Source organism: Pongo abelii, chromosome 8 (assembly GCF_028885655.2).
Source record: "Pongo abelii isolate AG06213 chromosome 8, NHGRI_mPonAbe1-v2.0_pri, whole genome shotgun sequence".
Lineage (NCBI taxonomy): Eukaryota > Metazoa > Chordata > Mammalia > Primates > Hominidae > Pongo > Pongo abelii.
The window spans coordinates 10,870,991-10,895,275 of NC_071993.2; the positions used below are offsets into that span (position 1 = coordinate 10,870,991).

The 24,285-nt window shown below is 41.1% G+C and overlaps 1 long non-coding RNA gene across 4 annotated transcripts in view; it reads right to left on the reverse strand.

The window, feature by feature from the left end:
- The window catches only part of LOC103891586 (uncharacterized), a 134,878-nt gene that overhangs the window by 82,875 nt on the left and 27,718 nt on the right, over positions 1-24,285 (reverse strand). For 2 of the 4 annotated variants that reach the window (XR_010141478.1, XR_008510273.2), the window contains exon 4: positions 8,312-8,378. This is a non-coding gene — a long non-coding RNA (uncharacterized LOC103891586). Of the gene's footprint in view, positions 1-1,861; positions 2,886-8,311; positions 8,379-8,649; positions 8,755-18,151; positions 18,279-24,285 lie in introns of those variants that run through there. The other 2 variants (XR_010141479.1, XR_008510275.2) reach the window with 2 other exon arrangements.

Here is a 24,285-nt window from a genome sequence, read left to right on the forward strand (position 1 = left end):
TACAGATACACACAATAATACAGTTTTCTGAAAAGTCTTTCATACTGTGCAGCTAGATCAAGTATTGCCCTTTGAGAAACTGAGAATAGCTCTAATCTCTAAATGGCTGCATTTAGAATTGGGCCATGAGCACCCCTGATGAGAAGATACCATCAGCCCAAATTCATATTTGAGGATTCCCTCACTGATAGGCAACTTATGAGTACAAGAACATTTTAATTGGAAAATACAATGTTCCATTTCATCTATTTCCCACTCATTTATTTAGTGCATGGGCAGCATCTTGGTCTTAGTGATATTTTGTTTTTGTTGTTTATTTCACACTCGATGTCATAATCCTCTTTGTGATATCTGCTATGGAAATGATTAGAATATCACACAGCAAAGATGATTACCTTTAGAGGCTACCATACAGAGCATATGGAGTCTTAAAGACACTACTTTAGGCAATTGTTCCTAAACAAAATAGAAATCCAAAATGCAACAATAGACTTCTAGAAACACATATTGACACAAATAAAATGATTCTTATAGGCCACTGTAGTCCAGCAGCCATGCTCATCTTTGATAACCCCTGGATATGGTATATAAATGTAAAATGTTCTTAGTAACTTCTTTTTCTTCTTTATGTGAATTGTGTTCTACCTGGATTGTTTAAAATATTGAATTGTTTTTTAGCTAATTTTTTCCTCCAAAGACTCAGATGAGACTGTTTTACAAAGATCTAAAAAGTGAAATTAATCCAAAGTTGCTTGAAGAAGCTCTAACATCTCAAGCCCATATATACGAGTGCAAATATTATCAGCCTACCTATATGTTGGGAATAACATTAGAAGCCACACTCTCTTCTACACACAAATTTCTCCTCTCTGAGTTTAAAAAAATACCAGTGTTATTTCGCATCCTAAATCATTCAAATGCATATAATTTCAGTGCCTGGAGATATCAGGTGTAATTATTCACATTTGCAAGAAGCAAGAAGAAATCTTTAGGTCATAAATTAACAGTAATGGTACATGTAATTTAGTACTTATTTGTATTTAGTACATTTCCAAAGTGTTTAAAGAGTGCTTTTATAAGCAATTTCCTATGACATCTAATTATTCCCAAGTAAGGATAATTTGGCTCCAGTGCTAGTTTCTATGTCATACCAGCCATTTCTAGCCACTCTGGGTAGTACACAAACCTCATCCCATCCAGCCCAGTGTGTCCTGCCCTATATGGCAAATCCCAAAATTCAAAGCAATTAGAATAGGTCACTTTTTGTCTTAAATATGCATTTATATCTATGACTATTATACTAGCAAAAATGATTCTGCTTTTTTTTTTTTTTCAGCAAGCATCCATTGAGTATGTACTATGAGATGAGCCCCTTCTAGTGTGACATTTAATTGGTCAATTGTTATTAATTTTGTTTTACCCTCAGACTCTGACTACAGGATCAAAATTTGCAAGTCAGAAAGAGGCTCTCTAGGAGGAGGAGGGAGATTTTCCTACCCAAATCCCCTCTACACCAAAAATGGAAGCTAATTACCAACTCTCCATTTTACCAATCTTTCCTGTTGGATGTTGTTTGTATATGGAGTTCTCAAAACAGCACACATAGCCAGCCTTCCAGTATATAACCAGAGCTTTGAGGCTCAGGAAGCCTGATCGAAGGCATGAATATGAGTTTATTCCTGCCGGAAACGTTTCTTGCATGAAAGATAGGCAGAACGTGGCTGCCGTCAAATCCATCAAAACCATGCCACGTGAGAAAAAAAAAAAAAACCTATGATAAAAACTGAAGAGACATTTGAAAAGAGGTCTGTTTCATGGACATGGCCTACTTGTGATTTTCTGCTTCTTCCATCATCACTCGGCAAGCAAGCAGAAAAGTTACAGAACTGGGGTCAGACCTCGTGCAAAATAACATTTATTGGTCACAGCTGCTGCTTCATCACCTTGATTTCTTACTAAATTATTTTCCTTTCATTACTTGTATCTCCTTTCATAGTTTTCAAGGCAATTTTCTAGTCCATGTGAATTTGTTCAATCTCTCCTCCTAGATTCATGTAAACATTTTCACATATTCATCCAAATTCTTCTCTTCTTCTGCACCCCCTGGTGAGCTCTCTTTGAAGTCGAGAGCTTGGCAGATCCTTCCCAACAGAGCAGCCTGTCTCCTCCTGGGGCTTCGAGTTGTGTGTTGTGTTTAACCTCCTCCTAACTGGCCTGCTTGCCAAGAGTTAGTATAATTTTAAACCAGTTCCATTTCCCTCCATTGAGTATAACCATCCCTACAAAGACCGCCTATCTTCGTTCTGCCTCCCTAGTGATGGATTTTTTCCTGCCAGTCTCTGCCTAATGGAGGGTGACCCCTCTAAAATGACCATGGAACCAGCTGACCATCAAGCCTCCCTATCTTTAACCTTAATGTAGGTATCTCTGGGTAAGTCATATCACCGTTGGGAATTTCTCAGTACCTCTGTACTTGAGCAGGGATGATAATCGGGTCTTCCCATCTGCTTTATGCAATGTGCGGGCAAAACACGTTTGATGCTACCTGCATCATGTTGATATTATTTCCTGCCTGTCATTTGGTTTTGATGGCATAAGGATGGAAATGAACACTAAATGTCCTTATTTTGCATTTTTGCCTGGTTATTAGTATCTCAAGCTGCTTAGCTTCTGCCTTTGTCATTTCTCATTTTAATTAGATGGCAGTCCAGGGCATGAATTCTCCAGCCCCTTGAATCTTAACCATTCATCTAACACAGATCAGCTGCCTCACCTCCTTGCTTTTCACAGCTTTCTTTCACTGCTTTCTGCTTTTAAATCTTGTAGCAGGATTTGTTATTATGAAGATGGAATAGTCTGCATTCTTTGACAGCAACAAGTAAACTCTGCAAAAACCCGGGATAACAGACAACATAGGCAATATTGACACAGACATTAAAAGTCGGATATTTAATATTCAATTATGCATTCATTCACCAAAATTTGTTACAGTCACCCCGTTTGCTTACAGAGAAAGTAAGAATTTGATTAGTGCTGTCAGCCTCTTGGAGAGATGCTATGTCAAATAAGCTTAGACGAAAAACAGACCCGGATTTCAGATTGATTAGCCATTTTATATAGAGTTTGAATTCAAAAATTTTAGAAGCTTAAGGAAATCATTTTAACTTTAACTTCTGAAGGAGGCCAAGCCTGAAAATTGAGTTCTAATGCGTGTTGTAAAAGAATTCTCATTATCCTTCTGACCTCCCTCTGCTTAAGACTGAACAGAAATCAACATTGTGAGGCAGTTTCTTGATTTTGTGGAAACCTGTTACTAGTCTCATAGACCTAAAATTGGAGATTTCAGTGGTGTTGATTTAAGAGTTGCTATTCTTATTAAGTATTAATATAATAAATCATTACGCTTTTAAATTATTAAATTAGTGATTTAAATATCTTGAATGTACCAAAAATACATAACTGTTTAGGTTGGTTTTGCACCAACCTAATGCCACATCACTGCTAAATCATATGCCTTTGCAGTTTTCCAAAGCATCACCTTTGCTGCCTAACACTTCTCTGTGTTAGACAGAGAAGTATGGGAGATAGAAACTGTTACCTTAATTTCTAACTGAGAGCTGGATGGTATCTGAGAAAAGCACCTACCTAGGCTCTGGCTTCCCTGAAGTAAGTCCTTAGGAAATATTTGTTGAATTTATTAAACAGCCATCAAGATTTTTTCAAGGATAGAATTCTCTTGTGGAGTTTAGAAAAATATTAAAATTGAGCCTGATGTTGTCTAGGTAAGAGGTCCATCCTTTAAAAGTCTGCAAGCTGGTGGAGCTGGAAATGGAGGCTGTTCTAAAAAAATCATCCCTACCCACCCTGATGTGATAGAATCTAAGGACTCTTTCAATAAATATTTCTCCAAGGTTTCTTTTATGCCAAGAAGCATTGTCCTAGACACTGTGTGTAAAACACACAAAAAATTAAACAGGTAGGATGGTCTTTGCTTTCTTGGAGTTTTCAGTCTAGTGAAAGAGACAAATAATAAGCCAGTAAAGAAATGCACTTGCAAATTGTGGCAAATGCAATGAAGGAAACGGGAAGGATACATTGCTAGATGGTGTCTGGAGGCTGATGGAAGGCGGCAGGCACTTGAACCTGGAGTGTAAGAAAGATTCCATTTCAGAAGAGCAGCTGAGGGAAAGCAGGGATCATCAGGGATACAGAGCTAAAAAGGACAGCGTCAGAGGATGCTCTGAGCATGGAAAATACTGGCATAATCACAGGATGTAAAAAAGGGCCAATGGCAGGCGACAGCCAGGGAGCACCTCATAAGCCATGCTAAAGAGTCAGGGTATATAGATATAGATATATATTTTGAGACGAAGTCTTGCTCTGTAGTCCAGGCTGGAGTGCAGTGGCGCGATCTCGGCTCACTGCAAGCTCCGCCTCATGGGTTCACACCATTCTCCTGCCTCAGCCTCCCGAGTATCTGGGACTACAGGAGCCCTCCACCACACCTGGCTAATTTATTTTTACTTTTTTTAGTAGAGACGGGGTTTCACCGTGTTAGCCAGGATGGTCTCAATCTCCTGACCTCGTGATCCACCCACCTCGGCCTCCCAAAGTGCTGGGATTACAGGCGTGAGCCACTGTGCCCAGCCGGGTTTGCATTTTATTAGAAGGGCCAAATGCACAGAAAGACAAATACTGCATGTTCTCACCCATAGGTAAGAGCTTAAAACGTTGCTCTCATGGAGGAAGAGTGTAGAAAGTGTAGAATGATACCAAAGGCTGGGAAGGCTGGCTGTGTAGGGTGGGGGGAATAAACAGAGGCTGGTTAATGGGTATGAACATACAGTGAAATAGAATAAGTTCCAATTTTCAATAGCAGAGTAGGGTGACTATAATTAACAACGTGTTGTATATTTCAAAATAGCTAAAAAAAAAAGAGGACTTGAAATGTTCCCAACACATAGAAATGATAAATAGTTGAGGTGATGGATACCTTAATACACTGACTGCATCATTGCACAGTCTATGCATGGAACAAAATATCATGTGGACCCCCAAAATATGCACAAATATTATTTGTCTCTAAATAAAATAAAATTTAAAAGTGTTAAGTGCAAATTATGTTGCTTTCAAGAGAGGAGGGGCAGGATCCCAAGTATATATTTAAGAATTCTCTCTGGGGCCTGGCGCAGTGGCTCACGCCTGTAATCCCAGCACTTTGTGAGGCCGAGGTGGGCGGATCACGAGGTCAGGAGATGGAGACCATCCTGGCTAACACAGTGAAACCCCGTCTCTACTAAAAATACAAAAAATTAGCTGGGTGTGGTCATGGGCACCTGTAGTCCCAGCTGCTTAGGAAGCTGAGACAGGAGAATGGCGTGAACCCGGGAGGCAGAACTGGCAGTGAGCCGAGATCGTGCCACTACACTCCATCCTAGGCAACAGAGCGAGACTCTGTCTCAAAAAAAAAAAAAGAGTTCTCTCTGAAAGAGGTCAATGGCAGGACAGGGAGTCCAGGGAAAAGGACTGACAATGAGCTGGTGGTGACTTGGATCAGGTGGTGGTTTTGGAGATAAACAGATGTGGGTGAATTGGAAGCAGAGTCTGTAAAGGAAGCAACAGGGTTTGCTGTGTTTGGTGAGTGAGATGAGAATGTCAAAGATGATTCAGCCTTCCAGTTTGCCAAACCAGTATGAATTGTTCAGTTTACTGAGATGGGGAGAAGGAAGAGAGCCAGGCAGTATTTTTGCTTTATGGGAGATTCGTAGCAGGAATTAAGAGTTCACTGTACAAATGTGTTGAATTTGAAATGCTTGCAAGACAACAGAGTGAAATGTCAACTAGATAATTGTATTATTCATCTAGAAATGCTTATTTAATGTCTACTATGTGTCACATATTGTTGTATTGTTATAGAATACTCATGATTCTAGATCTACAGGATATTTGGGCTGGATATAAAATCAACTTAGAGCTTCTGTGAGCGTGGGCTTCATTACAGAAGTCATATCACCTTCTACTCCCTCTATAATAAATAGGCCACAGCATGGGGAACAAGCTGAGAGGTACTAAATGGCCTAGAGATCTAAATTACAGCTTTATGTGCTATCCATCAAAATTGTGGATTAAATGGGACCTGAGTGACAGAAATCAGCCAACAATGTTTACTAAGCATCAATGTGCAAACAATATTATTATTTATTTAGAATAGCAAAATACTGATACAATCTGAATATCTCATAAAGGAGGAAGGGTGAATAGTATAGAGTCATAAAACGGGATGTTAAGCACCATTGCAAATTATATTTTTTAAATATTTAATGGCATGAGATACTATTTTAAATGGATACATGAAAAGAAGGCTACTCAGACGCATTTATAGTATGATCCCAGCTTTATTTAAAGATTGCAAGTAATGTCTATAAAGACAAAAAGACTGGAAGCAAATTAGTAAAAATGTTCATGATTGTTATCAATAAATGATATGATTTAAGGTAATTTTCATATTTTCTCTTTGCTTTTAAGCATTTTCCGAATGTTTTATAATGAACCAATCTGACTGTTCTAAATTGAGGCTAGTAGTAATTAGTAAAGAGAAAAGGGCACCTTGGTAAGAACCTTGGGGAAATAAGAGGAACAAGTAGATAGGATCCCTACCCTCAATTCAAATGTATAGAATGATCTATCAAAAGCAATGCCATAAGCCGGGCAAGGCGGCTCACGCCTGTAATCTCAGCACTTTGGGAGGCCAAGGCAGGTGGATCATGAGGTCAAGAGATTGAGACCATCCTGGCCAAAATGGTGAAACCTCATCTCTACTAAAAATACAAAAATTAGCTGGACATGATGGCACGTGCCTGTAATCCCAGCTACTCAGGAGGCTGAGGCAGGAGAATTGCTTGAACCTGGGAGGTAGAAGTTGGAGTGAGCCAAGATCACGCCACTGCACTCCAGCCTGGCGACAGAGTGAGACTCCATCTCAAAAAAAAGAAAGAAAGAAAAAAGAAAAGCAACGCCACTAATTCTCTATCACTGAAAGGATCAGTCCTACTATTTTTTATAGTTAGTGTAGTATTTGGTTAGAGCTCTTGGGGAAAATGCAAAAAATCAGAGAAAGATTCTGAACCAGGGGAGGCAAATGAAAGAAGTGAAATTGTTATGGTTAACTAACATTTATTGTGCACTGACATGGGTCAGGCACTCTTTTAAGTATTTTAACATTTAAGAAAGACAGCTGGCCAGGCGCGGTGGCTCAAGCCTGTAATCCCAGCACTTTGGGAGGCCAAGGCGGGCAGATCACAAGGTCAGAAGATCGAGACCATCCTAGCTAACACGGTGAAACCCCGTCTCTATTAAAAATACAAAAAAATTAGCCGAGTGTGTTGGCGGGTGCCTGTAGTCCCAGCTACTCGGGAGGCTGAGGCAGGAGAATGGTGTGAACCTGGGAGGCACAGCTTGCAGTGAGCCAAGATCGCGCCACTGCACTCCAGCCTGGGCGACAGAGTGCGACTCCGTCTCAAAAAAAAAAAAAAAGAAAAGAAAGACAACTGAAGAATGTGAAATTCACATTGGATTAATTTGGATTAAATACTGTCCATTTCCCTATCAGATGCTCTGATGTAAAACAAGGAATTGAAGAAATTTAACAAATAAATTTATTCATGTAAATACATATGTGTGTATATGTGTGTTCCATCTTAAAGTTAATTAAGCAAGAGAAAGTTAAAGTTTAATTAAAACTTTTGTCATGAATTCTAGCCCTAGTGATAAGGTAGAAGAATAGAATGATTGTCACCTGTCTGTTGATTTCTCATTAATTAAATCCCAGCTGGCAAAGGCGTCCTTGAAACTCAAGTGGTGAGACCCTGCTGAAATTTAGTTGCCATGGGTGCAGATTGAGGTCCCTGGAGTCACTAAATCCATTCCATTCTTATTCCAGCATAGACACTAGCATCTATGAAATCCAAATCCTTTTGTTAAAGATGATATAAAGACCTACAGAAATAACAAACATTCCTTCTCAAAATAATTGTTTGAGGATTTTGAATGTGTTTCAGTGATGTCTAGAAATCCCTGAATATTCCTTGTGCTCTTGTTAGAATCCAGCAGGCTTAAGAAGATTGCACTGTGCTAACAATAGCTCCTTTTCTGAGAAATATTGGAGTGTTGAGCCTGTGGGAGCAAAACCTTTCTGGGATCTTGGTTTGGGGGTGCATTTATAAATCAGATTTTCTGGTGCCTCTTTGTCCTTTTGTGAAAAATAAGTATCTCTGCCCTGCAAGCATTTATGCCAAATGGAGAGAGAACTCACTGCGTTCCATGAGGAAGTTTGCTTTCCAAACAGCTGACTTCAGTCTGGAGGTAGAGACACAAATGTCCTGGAAAGTAAAAGAACGTAGTTCCAATTCAGCTATAATTCCAAGTCTGACAAAGAATCAGGTTTGTATCTGAAGGGCACAGAATGATAACTCCTTAAGGGGCAAAATAGACCACCATAGATAGTTGTTGTACATGCCAGCCATGTTGTAATTCCACCCAGATGGTGTTTTTTGCCTTTTTTTTTTTTTCTCTCATAGTCCCTTTAAGTAGAACTTCATGCTGATGAGGCAGGGCATTGCATTCAGTCTCAATATTGACCAGTCATGTTACCTTCCTTCTACGGCTGTAAATTCCATGACTAAGCTTTGTTCATTGCTAACCCCTGGTCACAAAAGATTAAGTTGATAGTAGAGGTGGATCAGCACAAATCTCGTACTGCTTTGGGAAAAAAAATAAGATTAATATTATGATTTAATGAGTAGTTAAATTAGGTGTGTTTGTGAAATACATCGTATTTCCAATTTGCGAATGGAAATTTTTTTAATCGAGAAATTAAACAATCAAGTGTGGTTTCTGGTACTAATGGATTCTCATGTTGCATAGCTCTCCTGACCTGGCTCTTTGATTAAAGTTTAAAATACATCCACAGATATAATAGACCCATGAAATCAAATATTCTTGCTGAGAAAAGATGTGTTAGTAACAACAAATTATGACCTGTTTTGGTCACTGAATTGACGAAGGGGAAGTTTTACCTAATCTACTGGTGTTCTCACTGAAAACATGCAAGAGGTCACAGACAAAGGTTGCTTCTCAGAATTCACAGCAGGGCATGGACCATATCCAGATGTTGGTTCCATTTGGCTTGTACTCCTCCCAGGAGAGCGTCAGGCCTGGGATCTGGTCCGTGGACACTACCTGGAGGGTTTCTGTGATTGTCACTATTAACCATGGCTAAAGTACCCATCACATTGCAGAACCCTCCTTATGTCTAAGATGCCACTAGGAGCAAGTGGATAGCTGCGGCTTTTAAATAAAGCTGGCTCTAAAAATATGACAGAGCACTGTGACTTGGCAGGACATGACGTTTTGTTATATTTCAAGATACTCCAGGCCGGGCACGGTGGCTCACACCTGTAATCCCAGCAATTTGGGAGGCCAAGGTGGGCAGATCATGAGGTCAGGAGATCGAGACCATCCTGACCAACATGGTGAAACCCCGTCTCTACTAAAATACAAAAAAATTAGCTGGGCATGGTGGTGCATGCCTGTAATCCCATCTACTTGGGAGGCTGAGGCAGGGGAATTGCTTGAACCCGGGAGGTGGAGGTTGCAGTGAGCCGAGATTGCACCACTGCACTCCAGCCTGATGACAGAGCAAGACTCCGTCTCAAAAAAAACAAAAACAAACAAACAAAAAAGATATTCCAGAGATCTAAAAGAATTTAGGCAAAATAATTTACTGGTATTACTCATGGGAGCAAAATACTGGTAGTAAAAAAAAAAAAAAAAAAATTCTACCATGATAGGCATTAAAAGTGGGATTCTGAGTCTCAGAATTATTCTGTTGCTAATCGCTGGTTCAGGAGAATCCTAGTTCAAATATTCACAAACCAATATTGCACACATTTACATATATTACCGTTGTTCCCAAACATCACATAACGTACTTAAAGACAGTGTTTTCCAACTGATGTGACCCCTTTGTGAATTGTAAAATCAATGTTGTAGGTTGCAACTTCCCTTTTTAATTTTTAAATGAAAGACATAGAATAAATAATTCTCTGAGTGTATTGAATATTAAAAAGGTAAGCATTGCTTGGTGAAATGTTTGTTTTAGTTTGTGTGTATTTGGTGGGTGTGTATCTTAAGTCACACCATGAAACAGAACTTAAGGCCATTATCATAGGAAGTTTATGTCTCTTTAATTATCAAGGGTCACATTTTAAAAAATTTTTCTCTAAAAATGAATTCCAATTTCCAAAGCTCTGTGTGTGTGTGTGTGTATGTTAAGATCAAGAGTGCATATAGGATTTTACTTATCTATTTGTGTGTGTGTGTAACTCTGCAACAGAGTGATTCACAAAAAAATATATACTTTAGCTCAAAGTTGCAATGCATTCCACTGTCACTTCCAATCCACTTAAAAGGAGAACATCCTCTTTTCTTGCTCACTGGTATCATTATGGACACAAATGGTGTCATGAAAAGCGAGCCCACTCCCAGACCAGAAATGTATCCAAGGACCAGGAAACACACTACCATGTTAATCAATTATATAGCTTTCTTCTTGGACAACTTAAGTAGCATTTCTCTTTCTTATATTAAAAAATCACAAGTCTTTTGAGAGAACTTATAAGATGAACAGTTGACTTTCGAAACAGTAAAATTCTTCCTAATTTTCCTACCTTAGGGACTTGGTCACATGCACCTGACTTCACCAACTAAAACTAAAGTTTATGCATTGAGCTATACAAAAAACATGGCCCCTTCTTGAGGTTATACAGATAATTCCAGAGCAAAACCCATGACATCTAGAAAACAGGCCACATTGCTTAATGTGGATGCTTAATTTGTATTTTCAATGTGTATTTATAGGTGAGGGTTTATTATGAACAGGATGTTCAACAGATCAAATGCATTGATGCAATTAGGTTCCTGCTTGTTGAGACATGTTTTATAGCTCTTATTAAAAGTAAATATAAATAAAGATTGTTTGGAGATTTGTACATGCTGCTGAGGTGAGTTGTTTTTTTTTTTTAGTATTTGACTAGAAAAGCATTTGAAATTAACTGCTTAAGCAATGAAGCAGAGCACACTTTTTTCTTTTTTGAGACAGAGTCTTGCTCTGTCACCCAGGCTGGAGTGCAGTGGCACAATCACAGCTCACTGCAGCCTCCAATTCTTAGGCTTAAGTGATCCTCCCACCTGTGCCTCCCAAGTAGCTGGTACTGTAAGCACGTGCCTCGATGCCTGGCCAATATTTTTTTGTTTTATTTTTTGTAGAAATGGGGTTTTGACAGGTTTCCCAGGCTGGTCTCAAACTTCTGGACTTGAGCAGTCCTCTCACTTCAGCCTCCCAAAGTGCTGGGATTCCAGGCATAAGCCAACACGCTGACCAAACAGAAGCACTCTTAATCATGTTCTTTAAGAAACTAGAAGAGACACTAGACAGCTTCAAATGATGACTACAAGGAAGCATGATCAGGAAGAAGTGGTTTCTAAGTGAACTCTGCTGTCTTAGAATTTCATGATTTAAGGGAGTTTAGCCCCAGGTCTATTTTTGTTGTTCACAGTTTAAGTCTAGATTATTTAGATATTTTTAATTAGGTTTAAGCCATTTTGCCAAACTTAAAACACCAGTAATGTGGTGCCAAAGATACTGATAACTTGACTGCTAGCTCTTTAGCCTCAGCTCTTTTTTATAGATTTGAATTCTACTTGTTCTCTGAAGCCCAGAACAAGTCTCCATGCTCCAAGGTCTCTCCTAATTACCCAAGCCTTAAGTAATAACTCCTTCTTATGATAACACCTGCATGAATTCCTCAGCAGCAAGCCATCGGCATCCATCAACGGACAATGAGAATATGCTTTGTGAATTACTATTGCTTTTTAAAACTTAGATATTCTGTTTCCCTCAATAAGTAGATCATTTGCTTCCTGTGGGCAGAAACAATCTTCACTGGCTTCCAAGTTGATACAAATTGATAACTTTAAATATACACCAAGGTTATGTTTACAAAAGACAAATGCCAGGATGAAACTTGAAAGGGAGAAAAAAATAAGAGGTGGTAAAATGCAGGCTTGTAATCTCAAAATGTCATAAAAAATCTCTATCTTAGTAGATACAAAGAATTCCTAGGTAATTAACAGATAATTGACATAACCTCTTATCGTTTTACACCAGATACTTGGGATGACAGAGTGAGAACATGAGTTTCTTCCTCTCTCGTATTCATATTTATCTTCTATTGGCTCTTCTTCACAGTACATTAAAATTCTAATCATATTGTTCTGGACAGCTTTGGTGGCAAGTAACAGAAAACACAGCTCAAACTGGCTTCAACAATAAGGGCATTTACTTGCCAAATACGGGGGAAATTCAGGGCTGGGACAGGCTTCAGGGTTGCCTCCATCTACTGGCTCGACTACATTTTCGCGCAGTCTCTGTGGCTGTGCTCTCCTGCGTCTGCTGCTTCCTCCTCAGATTGGTTTTGACACAGCACCAGTCGCTCCACAACAGGTGCACAGGACAAATGGTCCAAAGGGAAAAGAGAAAGAGACATCTTTGTAACCCTTCTCAGAAGAGTGAGGAACATCTTTCCTAAAAAGACCCTGTATGTGATGGCCACGCCCCCTCGTATGACATTATATCACGTGATCCTTCCTATGCTGGATCTTAGCACATTCACTCTTCAACCACAGGTGGGATGAGACTCACAAGACACCTGAGCTGAGTGGAAAATCAGCCAGTACATTAATACAACTGGCGTTTTCTTGGGAAGAAGAAATGAGAGAATGGATGCCAGACACACAACCAAAAACAACCCAAATTCCAACTTGCCAAAAATTCTTTTTTACCCGAGTAGAGCCAAAGCAAACCATCCTAATGACCATCCCTCTGTTGTTCAGTATTAACTCATGTTGGTTTTATTAAATATAAAATGCTGCCTGGTCGAGGAATCTATGTTTTTCACAATAATTCCATAGACGTAGTATTAGTGGAAAATGTAAATAATTATTTATTTTGAAAGAATCCATTTCATGTAACACCAAGATTCATTTTCTTCTGTATTCTGCATACCTGAAATAGTACAGGAAACATGGTGGCTTGCCAAAAATACTGATACTATTTCTTTCCATTTCTATATATTTTCCTTTGGCAGATGACTATTACACTTTTCAGGTCATTTAATATTCTCATGCAGCAGACCTTTCAAAAGTTCTGTCTGTATTTAAATGTGTTTAAGAAAATTTATCTTGCTGATTATTAAAAGTAATGGTAAAAACCACAATTACTTTTGCATCAACCTAATAAACATTTGGATAGTCATTCTGTTTGGGATAGAGTTGGGATTTTTACCTGAAAATAAAACACTCTCATGGTTTTCAACTGGCATTTTTATTTTCACTTTTTCTAAAATAAAACTGCATTAAATGTTAATTTATAAAATCTATGCCATATCATATATTTTATTTCATATTTCTTGAGTAATTTTTCACTGAACATCAGGGACCCCTTAGATTCCCATTGACTAGGTCTCTGATATGTTGACTTTTAATGATGCAGTTATATTTAAATTAACTCTTGATAATAATGATATTTTTATTGATTCCTTTATTTTTCTGTTCTTGAACTACCACTTTATTCACTCTATTCACTCTATTCCATTCATTTGTGATCAGTAATTTTCTAGGAACGATTGTCTTAGAACATTGCGAATATAAAGACTAAAAATCAGGTTGACTTAAAGAAGCAGTAATTTTTGCTATTTGCTGGACAAAATGGCAACATCCATTAAAAAATAACTATGGGGACTGGGCGCAGTGGCTCACACCTGTAATCTCAGCACTTTGGGAGGCCAAGGCAGGCAGATCATGAGGTCAGGAGTTCAAGACCAGCCTGGCCAATATGGTAAAACCCTGTCTCTACTAAAAATACAAAAATTAGCCAGGCGTGTTGGCACGTGCCTGTAGTCCCAGCTACTCAGGAGGCTGAGGCAGGAGAATCACTTGAACCCTGGAGGTGGAGGTTGCAGTGAGCCAAGATCACACCACTGCATTCCAGCCTGGGCAACAGAGGGGGACTCTGTCTCAAAAACAAAACAAACAAACAAACAAAAAACTATAGGCCAGATGCAATGGCTAACACCTGTAATCTCAGTACTTTGGGAGGTCAAGGTAGGAACATCACTTGTCGCCGGGATTCCAAGACCAGTCTGGGCAACAAAGCAAGAACCCTTCTCTACAAAAAATAAAATAATTAGATGGGCGTGTTGGTGTGCACCTGTAGTCCCAGCTACTTGGGAGGCTGAGATAGGAGGATCATTTGAGCTCAGGAGTTAGAGGCTGCAGTGGGAATTATCACACCATTGCACTGTCTCTGTCTCTTAAAACAGTACAATAAAATAAAAAATAAAATAGAATAAAATAGACTAATTCTGTGAATTCTTGGAATTCAACAATGACAATGACACACATGCACACACACGTATGTATATATGTATACAATCTAAAAGGCAAATTACTAAAAGAGAAACTATTAAGAAACATATGAAAAGATACTCACCAGCCTAAATATAAAAAGAGATACAAATGAAATCAACTACAGAATTTTTCCCAAAAATATAAGAATAAGCTACTTGTCTTGAAATATATAGTTTGAAGAAGTTGGATCTACACCTGTGACTTAATAAAGCATTATGGCAAAAACTTCTCTTTCTTTAGCAATGTGGAGAGAGAGGGGAAAAAAGAAGATACAGTTTCTGCCCTTGTTATCCTGCTGCTGAATTTGTTATAAGATGGTTAAATTTCGTATAGTTTAAAACTTGTAAAGAATCTTTCAACAATGAAGAAGCAAAGTTTGTAAACTAGGCCCCTACAGAACCACACTGTTTGAGCCCTGGGACCTTCTCTCTGTTTGTGGTTGAGTTCAGGGGTCTACACTCTGTCTACAGGTATCACAAATAAAATGTTAGCAGCTGAATGATATTGACAGAGCTATCGGCAATCTGCAGATTTTCGTTTTGAACTGTGACATCCTGAAATAAGTTGAAGCAGAAATAATATCTCTGTGTTGAGAGACTTCAAATTCTTTTTATTGATAGGTAAACTACAGCACTAGATGTAACTATGTGAAGCATGCCTGGAGAGGGCAGAAATAACACCTGGACTGCTGACTGCCATTGTGGAAGGGCAAAACAAGAGGACAGAAATGCATCCAGCTATTCTCTGTGCTGCTTGCTATAATAGATTAAACTTCAATGCACCTTGGGCTCTTTTCATTGGCTTTGCCTGTCACCTTTACACCCTTCAACGTTCTATAAGGAATTATCAGCACTACAACTCTTTGGCAGTCTTAGTGGGAAACCCTGGGAGGTCAGGAATACGGGCCTGTGAAATGACATCTTTCTGCCTCGTCCAAAGATAGCATTCATCATCATGTAGGCAGATGTATGATGCTGCTAGGCAAAACGCCAGCCATGGATCACATCGGTGTCCCATTACAGAGCCCACGCTGTCCCAGTGCCTACACGGAGTGGGAATCTCAAGGCTGGATACTGAGAGCCTTCCTGGAACTTCAGGGAAAATGAATGTACTAAATCAGTTGGTTAATTATCTGTATCATTGACCTTGGTGCCTTAATGGAAAAATATGGTTCAGATATTACATGGCTATAAACAAAGAATTATAGGTAGCATCCAGTGCATAATTGACAGATTTGAGTGCATTTAACAGCGTGCAATGAAATAAGCCATCCAGGCCAAAACAAATGCCTTTCTTTTTTCTTGATTCCATACATTTCTTGTTTGCCTGACATATGCCTCACTGTGTTTCTTTAAGATCAATACAATGTGTCTTCTAACTTCATTTGCCTTTTGATGAAAACTGCCTGTCGAACAAAGCTGCTAGGAGAGCTTCCCTATCTCCTAATTGTCAGAGTCCTCTCAATTTTTTTAACCTTGCCAAAAGCTGACATTCAGCTTCATTGGCACAGATCCTTGCTTCACAGAGATATGAGCTATCGAATCAATGATTGCTTTGTAACACGGTTTGCCATCCATTCCATGGGCCTGAGCTTAGCATGCAAATTCATCATTGAACAAATCCCAAAGGCATAAGACTGTATGAAAGGAAGGTAAAATAGGAACACATAGATGGAGATGCCAGGCCTAACTCATCCACCTTACATAAAGCAGGCATCTCTGAGTATTGGCTGGATTCACTAGAAGCTCAGTGTCCATTTTTCTTTTTTTCTTTTTTTTTTTTAGACGAAGTCTCACTCTTATCCCCCAGGCTGGAGCACAATGGCGTAATCTTGGCTCACTGCAACCTATGCCTCCTGGGTTCAAGTGATTCTCCTACCTCAGCCTCCCGAGTAGCTGGGATTATGGGTGCCGGGCATGGTGGCAGGCGTATTTTTGTATTTTTAGTAGAGACAGGGTTTCACCACGTTGGCCAGGCTGATCTAAAACTCCTGACTTCAGGTGATCACCCGCCTCAGCCTCCCAAAGTGCTGGGACTACAGGTGTGAACTACCACCCCCGACCTAGTGCCCGTTTCTCTAATCAGCGAGCCGTGGCTCACCTTGGGCCCAATGCTTGAGGCTTCGTGGCCCTAACAACACATAGGAGAATCACCATTGTCATAGAAGATTCTCCCAACAGTTTTATAAGTCTGAATTCTCATCTTCCTCTCCCTGCCAGAAGGGAACCAGACTCCAAGTATTTCCTGAATATGTAGACTTGTTGCAAAATCATACAGAGAAGACAAATTATATTCTTGAAAAGACGGTGATATTCCTATATAGAAATAGTAGTGAAAATAGCCAGGTTCTTAAAATATATATATATTTTTTGAGACAGAGTTTGACTCTTGTTGCCCAGACTAGAGTGCGGTGATGGGATCTTGGCGCCCCTCAACCTCTGCCTCCCGGGTTCAAGTGATTCTCTTGCCTCAGCTTCCTGCATAGCTGAGATTACAGACATGTGCCACCACGCCTGGCTAATTTTCTGTTTTTAGTAGAGACAGGGTTTCATCGTGTTGGCCAGGCTGGTCTCAAACTCCTGACCTCAGGTGATCCACCCACCTCAGGCTCCCAAAGTGCTGGGATTATAGACGTGAGCCACTGTGCCCGGCTAAAATCATTTTTACCACTGTTGTCTTGACTCTTACATTTCCTGCCCTGGTACATCTAGACCTCTCTGTCCTACCCCAGTCCCCCTCTTTATCCTGAGAATCCCTGACTCTAGGAGTGTTCTGCTGTTGCTCTTGAATGCTCCATGTGACCCAGACTGGCACCTGGAAGGAAAAGAGACTCTGCTACTGTGACTTTGTTGTAGCAAGAGCCAACCATCTCAGCAGTTCTTTGATTGCATTCATTCATTTATTCCCTGAATTATTATTCATGTATTTACTTAACTCAGAAGATGCAAGCAAGTCACGTCGATACAGTTTCCCATTTTGTGTGGGAGATGGGCATTAAGTAGAATTACAGAAGCAGTGAATGAGTGATGTGTATGATGAAAGCTGCGATGGAGGGGAGGAAGGATATCAGCCTGCAATGAGGACACATGCGCCTAAGCACAGGACTCGGGAAGATTTCCTAGTGAAGTGACATGTCTGCTGAAGCCTAGAGGCTGAATAGAACACGTCCAAGCAAACGCGGAAAAAGGCCAACAGTGTTTCTCGCAGAAAGAACAGGATTTGTAAAAGTGTTGTGGAAAGAAAGAGCTCTATGAGTGGGAGGAACTGAGAAAAAACTCCTGGCAGGGCTCAGGGAAGGAGAGAAATCAAAAAGGATAATGATGCCAGCAAAGGTCACATCATGCAAGGCTTTGTAGGGCTCATTAAAGAGTTTGGACTTTATCTTAAGAGCAATGGGAAGTCACAGAAGAATTTTAACCTGGGTGGTGACATGGTCTAAGTGTATTTTAAAAGATCACTCAGTGTTTTATGGAGCATAGATATGGTATTGTCCCATAGACTTCTATGTTCCATAGAAGATCTTTTTGGTCATTGTGGTCAACAATTCCAAAAGAAAAAAAAAATCTTGATGACTTGAATTAAGTAACAACAGAAATTAAAAGAAGTTGAGAGCTTCAGCAAATACCTCAAAATGGGTGTTGGCTGGAATTGATTATTTGAGGGGAGGTAGGAGGAGGAGTATAAAAGACATCTCTCAGGTTCTCACATAAGAAGTTGAATGAGTTGTGTCATTTTACAGTCTTCAGGAATACCTGAGGAAGAAATAAATTTGAAGAAAAAGATTATACAATGAGTTTTTGACAGGTTAAATTTGAGGGACCTGTGAGAAATCAAAGTAGACATGGTTGAATAGGTTGGTAGAGGTGTAAGTCCATGAAAAATGTATGTTGATTAATTTTATGTGTCAACTTCACTGGGCCACAGGGTACCCAGATATTTGGCCAAATATTATTCTGGGTGTTCCTGTGAGGGTGTTTTGGGATGAGATTAATGTTTGAATCAGTAGACTGAATAAAGCAGTTGCTCTCTCAAATGTGGGTGGGCCTCATCCAATCTGTTGAAGGCCTGAATACGACACAAAAGCCAACCTCCCCCATTACAAGAGAGAACCTCCTGCCTGACCAATTGGGCTGGGACATTGGTCTTTTCCTAGCTTCAGATGCAAACTGAAACATTAGCTCTGGGTCTTGAATCTGCTGGCTTCCAGACTGGAACACACACCATCAGCTCTACTGGTTTTCAGGCCTTCAGACTTGGACTGGAGCTAAACCATGGGCTCCTGGGTCTTCAGCTTGCCACCTACAGATCTGGCGACTTCTCAGCCTCTCTAATTACATGAAACAATTACTTATAATAAACCGTGTGTGTGTGTGTGTGTGTGTGTGTGTGTGTGTGTGTGTCTGTGTGTAGACAGATAGGTAGATGATCTCCTATTGGTTCTATTTCTCTGGAGAGCCCTGACTTAGACTAAAAGTATTTAATGATAACATGAATTTGAAAACCCTGAGCATATACATCGCAAATGAATTCATTAGAACTGATGAGATATTCTAAAATTGGGAGAGAGACAGAGAAGAGATCCTAAAACTGAGCCCTTATGCATTCCAACATCAGATATTTAGGAGAGAAGGATGACCCAACAAACAAGGCAGACAAGAAATGACCAGAGAGGTAGGAGGCAACCCAGGAGACTTTGGTAGGAAGAGAGTGCTGCAGGAAGAATGGATGTCCACTCTAGGAAATGTAAGGAGAGGACAGGGCAGTATTCAGGGGCCTGAGTAACAGGAAAGTCAGTGGTGTAACAGCATTTAATTATGGATTGTGCTAGCAGAAGGTAAATGGAAGTCATTTGAGGCATGACTTGGAGGTGAAGAAGTAGAGATTTGGGTAGGAAAATCATCTGAGAATTTGGTGTAAGAAGGAAAAAGAAAGAGTAGATTAACAGAGACACCCGGGGTCCTGGAAGGGGACTCACCTATGCCAGATGTCTACATGTAGATCGAATTCAAACTAATGCTCGGGAACTGAGACAACATTCTAGAATCCACTAGGCAAGCATAACCCCCACCATTTGGGGGTAGTTCTCAGGTCTCAGGCTTCTGGGATTCACACCCAATATCCATGCCAGTGGGCTTTAATATGAGTACAAGCACTTAACCCTCTATGGCGAGCAGTTCCAGAAGGAGACAGCAAAGAAAGATTTGAAAAAAATTAGGCCAGCTGTGGTGGCTCATGCCTGTAATCCCCGCACATTGAGAGGCCAAGGCAGGGGGATCACTTGAGCACAGGAGTTCAAGACCAGCCTGGGCAACATAGCAAGACCCTGTCTCTACAAAATATTTAAAAATTGCCCACTGCACTCCAGCCTGGGTGACAGAGCAAGACTCTGTCTCTAAAATAAAATAAATTATAAAATATTTGAGAAAAGCCAACCACATTTTTAGAGCTACAGCCTCTAGATAGTACTAGAAGTTCACGTTAGCAGTCCTAGGTTGTAATCCAAGATTTCTACATGCGATCTCTGCTTAGCCTCTTCGAGCTTCAATTTGCTCATTTTACAAAACATATATGATGATGCTTGACTTTTGGAACTTGGACAGTAGCTGTGGGAATAAATGAGATAATGTGTGTGAAAAGATATCACTAAGTGCAAAGTGCTGGCCCAATTTGTATTTATGGAACACCTGTTTTTCCTTTATGCAAAAGAGGTCATTTGAGCAGTTCCAACTTTCGGTGGAAGCTTTTTCACCCTCCACTCACTGCACATGAGAGCAACCATATCCCTCGTTGTGAGCCTTGTGATGTGGTTTGTGACGTACATTTGATAATGGACTTGGAAATTGAGATCCCTACGTCAGTAATTATGAGATGGAGGCCCTCCAACTCACACAACCTGGAAACGCTGCCCCGGTCAGGAAAACTCACCCTGCATGGTCATGGAACTAAACAGCCCATTGATAAAGGGTCTGTACCTTCCGCAGAGCTGCCCTGTGTATGTGAGAGGAGGAAGATGCAGAAAGGAAGAAAATGGCAGGTGAAACCAACATATAAACCATGTCTCTTTTGTGGCTTGTTTTTGCAATTGTGTGGTTATTCAAACAGTGGAGCTGTTTGAAACAGAATGAGGCACGAACGCGGGAACAGAGGGTCCCTGTATTTTCACTAGACAAAAATACAACATCCACCTGGAAAGAGAATGTCAGAACATGGAGAGGGAGGGAGAATATTCAAAATGCAAAACCGGAAGAGCCTGCCTCCTGCAGTATTTGTTTGTGACAGGTAAAGCCATTCATCATATCACCTGAACCATGGAGAATTGTGCTATTGTATTAATTACTCTCTTTAGTGACTCTCTGAGCTTTGGACTATTTAAATTCCAGGATGAGAAAGTGCTAATGGATATGGTATTGTAGATGGGGTGAATTAGTATTTCACGCTGTGTAGCTGTCTGAAAGAGTTTTAAATGCTAACCCACAGACTAGCAGCGTTCCACGCTTTTGGTGTTCATTCAGCCATTTGTTCTTCTTAGTAACAGAGCCACTCTGGGGTCACGCAAAAATTCAGACGGGAAGAAAAGGAAAGGAGATGTCAGCAGGGATACTTTGGGGAGACTAATGTGTTTTTCTGTGAGGCTATTTATGATACACTTTATTGTGTGCATTGATAAAATCCCAATATTTCAAATTTGAAAGGGAAATCATATGTCCTTTGAAATTTTCCAATCAAAGATGCTGTGAATGAAATTGTTTTCAAAAAAGCATACTTTCCACAAAAATTCCATTTGGAAACATGGCGCCGATCTCATACTGTGCCTTCACCCTTAGCCATTTTTATCTGCCTAACCTGAGTTTCCACATGCATAAGGGGTATAAACAAATATGATGGAGCACTTCAAAGTTCTACACAACTGCTCATGCAGACCTAATCAGACAACAGAGAGGCTCTGCACACCACACAAGGTGTCTTCTGAGAAGAGACAGAGCCAAGTTCTCCAAGACGAATGGGCCTGGAGGATCATTGTTTCTGGAAGAGTAAGCTCCAAGGCACATGTTAATGTCACATATAAAACACATTTAAAGGGTCACCCTTTGACCCTGTCGTGTCTCAGAATCTTAATTTCCCATTTCTTCTAATGCCTTTTTAATAATCTTATAAATCATCATGCCAATACTTTACTTTGACAATTGGAAGTAACAGAATGAAGATGAAAAGAGGTCTCCCCCACTTTCTAGGCTCTTGTACCCCACCTCTACTGTCTGCTAAGCATCTGCTTGTGCATCTTCTGCAGCAGTTAAATCTCTCCACTTCACATCTCTGCATTCTTACATGAACTCTGCCTTGGCCAGGCTCCCCAGAAAGCAAAGCCTGAGACAAAAGCTCATGTGCAGTATTTTATTAGGGAGCGCACTCCCAGGAAAGCAGGATTAAGGGAAAACAGGAATGAAAAGAGAGAGAAGCCAGAGCCAACACAAGGGCAGGCTACTAGTACCACCTTTGGGGGGTGGAGGGTCACCCATGGCTTGATCTTGTGGGGGCTGATGTCCAAGGATCCATACAAATGAGTGTGAACTTCAGACAGTGTGTCCAGGGCAGGAAGACCTTATCTGCCAGCTCCCGTTTCCCACTGGTCCCATTTTTCACTTTGTGGAAAAATTGCCTCACGCTTCTGAACTACACAAGGGTGGCCTTGAACCAGTCCCAAGGCATCTGTTGCTTCAATTCTTACAAAAGTAGAAGGCGCAGGGCACGAGGTGAGAGATATTTGGTGTGACAGCATTAGACGCTATTGAGTTCTGTCTGCGGGAAGCCGGCCAGAATCCGAGCACAGCTGGTCCTACAGCAGGGGCCAGGCCAGAGCAAAGAGCCTTGGACCAGGAGGTGGATGAGGCTGAGAGGACCTGAAGACCTATCCGCCACACTTACCTGTGCCCTTGCGTTGTATTGACTCCCTGACCACAACTGGGTTTTATTGCTGCGAGAACAAGATGCCCTAAGAGGAAATATAAAACCAATCAGTCACAGAGTGCCCCCTTCAAAGTGGTGGCCAGCCTCAGTCTCTGAGAAAGCCTTAAGTTAAAAGGTTGAGGGAACAACCGACTGCAGCTGGTCTTGAGGTCATGATGGATGCTCATCTTCCACTACCTGTTCTAGAGTTCGCTCATGCTCAGCCAGCACTGTGGGTTGTTCATTGCTTATCTGAAGAGTGGATCCAGACCTCTCTCCATGAGGACTGAGTGTCTTTTCTTTGTTGGGCTGCAGTTGGTGCAATTTCCCATTTCTCATCATCATCACTCAACTCAGAAGCACCAAGAGACTGCAGAGGAAATGCCCTGGATCCCAGGCACAAGCACACTGGCCCAAGGCACAAGCACACTGGGCCAGACACAAGTGCACTGGGCCACCCTCCCAGCTCCTCAGGAGAGTCAGGACCAAGCTACCAATTTACAAAAGCTGCTGTCTTGGCCTCTGGTGCTCCAACCTGAGAAACCAAGTGTTCCTATGTAAGTGTCCCATCCACTCAGCCCAGAAACCAGAACTTCTAACTTGGTGGAAACTAACATTGCACAGACAGGAAGTGCAAATGCCATCATTTGGTTATTGGGTGATGGATGGTGAGAGGAGCCAATCCTAATTCTCTCCCCTTGGTTCCCAGACTCGTAGATCCTGGCTGAGGTTTTCCCTGAGCTCTGCTTTAGCTGAGTCCTTTGCAGACCAGCTGTTCAGAGTGATGAGGCACATGGAATAATGAGGAAATTATGTTGCTACTGCCTGCCATTGTTGCACTTCCTTTGTCATAAAATGTGTCTGAGATGACTTTATATGGAGTAGATCAGTAGGTAGAGATCTGCAGGGGAGGAAGGGAGAGCCATATTTGGAGAAGATGTGTGTTCCGGGAAAGACACACTGCTGCCTCCATCGGGAGGGAAGGGGTCAGGTGTAAGGGACCTGCCACTAGTGTCTGAGTGGACCCTGGGGAATGAAGTCAGGGGAGGTGTCAGCCTTGGTCTCCACTGCTGAAGGTTGGGTATTCAGCAGCAGCAGGGACTAGATGAGCCTTGGGGAGAGGGAGCCTGTGCTGCTGGGCTCAGGTTTAACTTTCACTCCTGCCACCATGGCCACTCTGTTCATGAGCCTGCCATGTCTGCCCTGGGGTTGCCCAAAGCAGAGGCTGACTGACATGCACAGAATGAGACCCCTGCCCCTGTGGGGTTTTAGAGCTGCCACTTCAATGGTGACTTCTCAGTGGGCACTGCCATAAGACATGAAAGTCTTCAGGCTCTGTACCCACTCACACATGTCTTCCTTGGACGAACTTGTTCCTGATCTTCCAATCTTTCTCCTTCTAAGCCCCTGATGGAGCACCCATTAATTTCCCACTGCCAGCGGTCCATATATATTCATATCTCAAGCCACTTCTCTGTCAATGGAACAGAAACAGGTGAGTGTGTGGCTGGAAGTTCTGTGGAGTTAGGACATTTTCCTTCATCGCCGTCTTTTGGAGCTATGCTGGAGCTGAAATGCAGCAATAACCCAATTTGGGCTAGTACCGGTATATCATGCTGACTGGTCTTTGAACCATAAACCAGTCCCAAGTCATTCGGTTGATCATAAATCACCCCAACAGCCAACAGTACTGCCACCGCCACCGCCACCACCATGATGCCATAATTGTGAGCTCAGGGACAGGTTTCACTACTTCCAAAGTAGATGACAGGGTAGACTGGGCCTCCTGTTCCTGTACTTATTTATGTCTTCCAG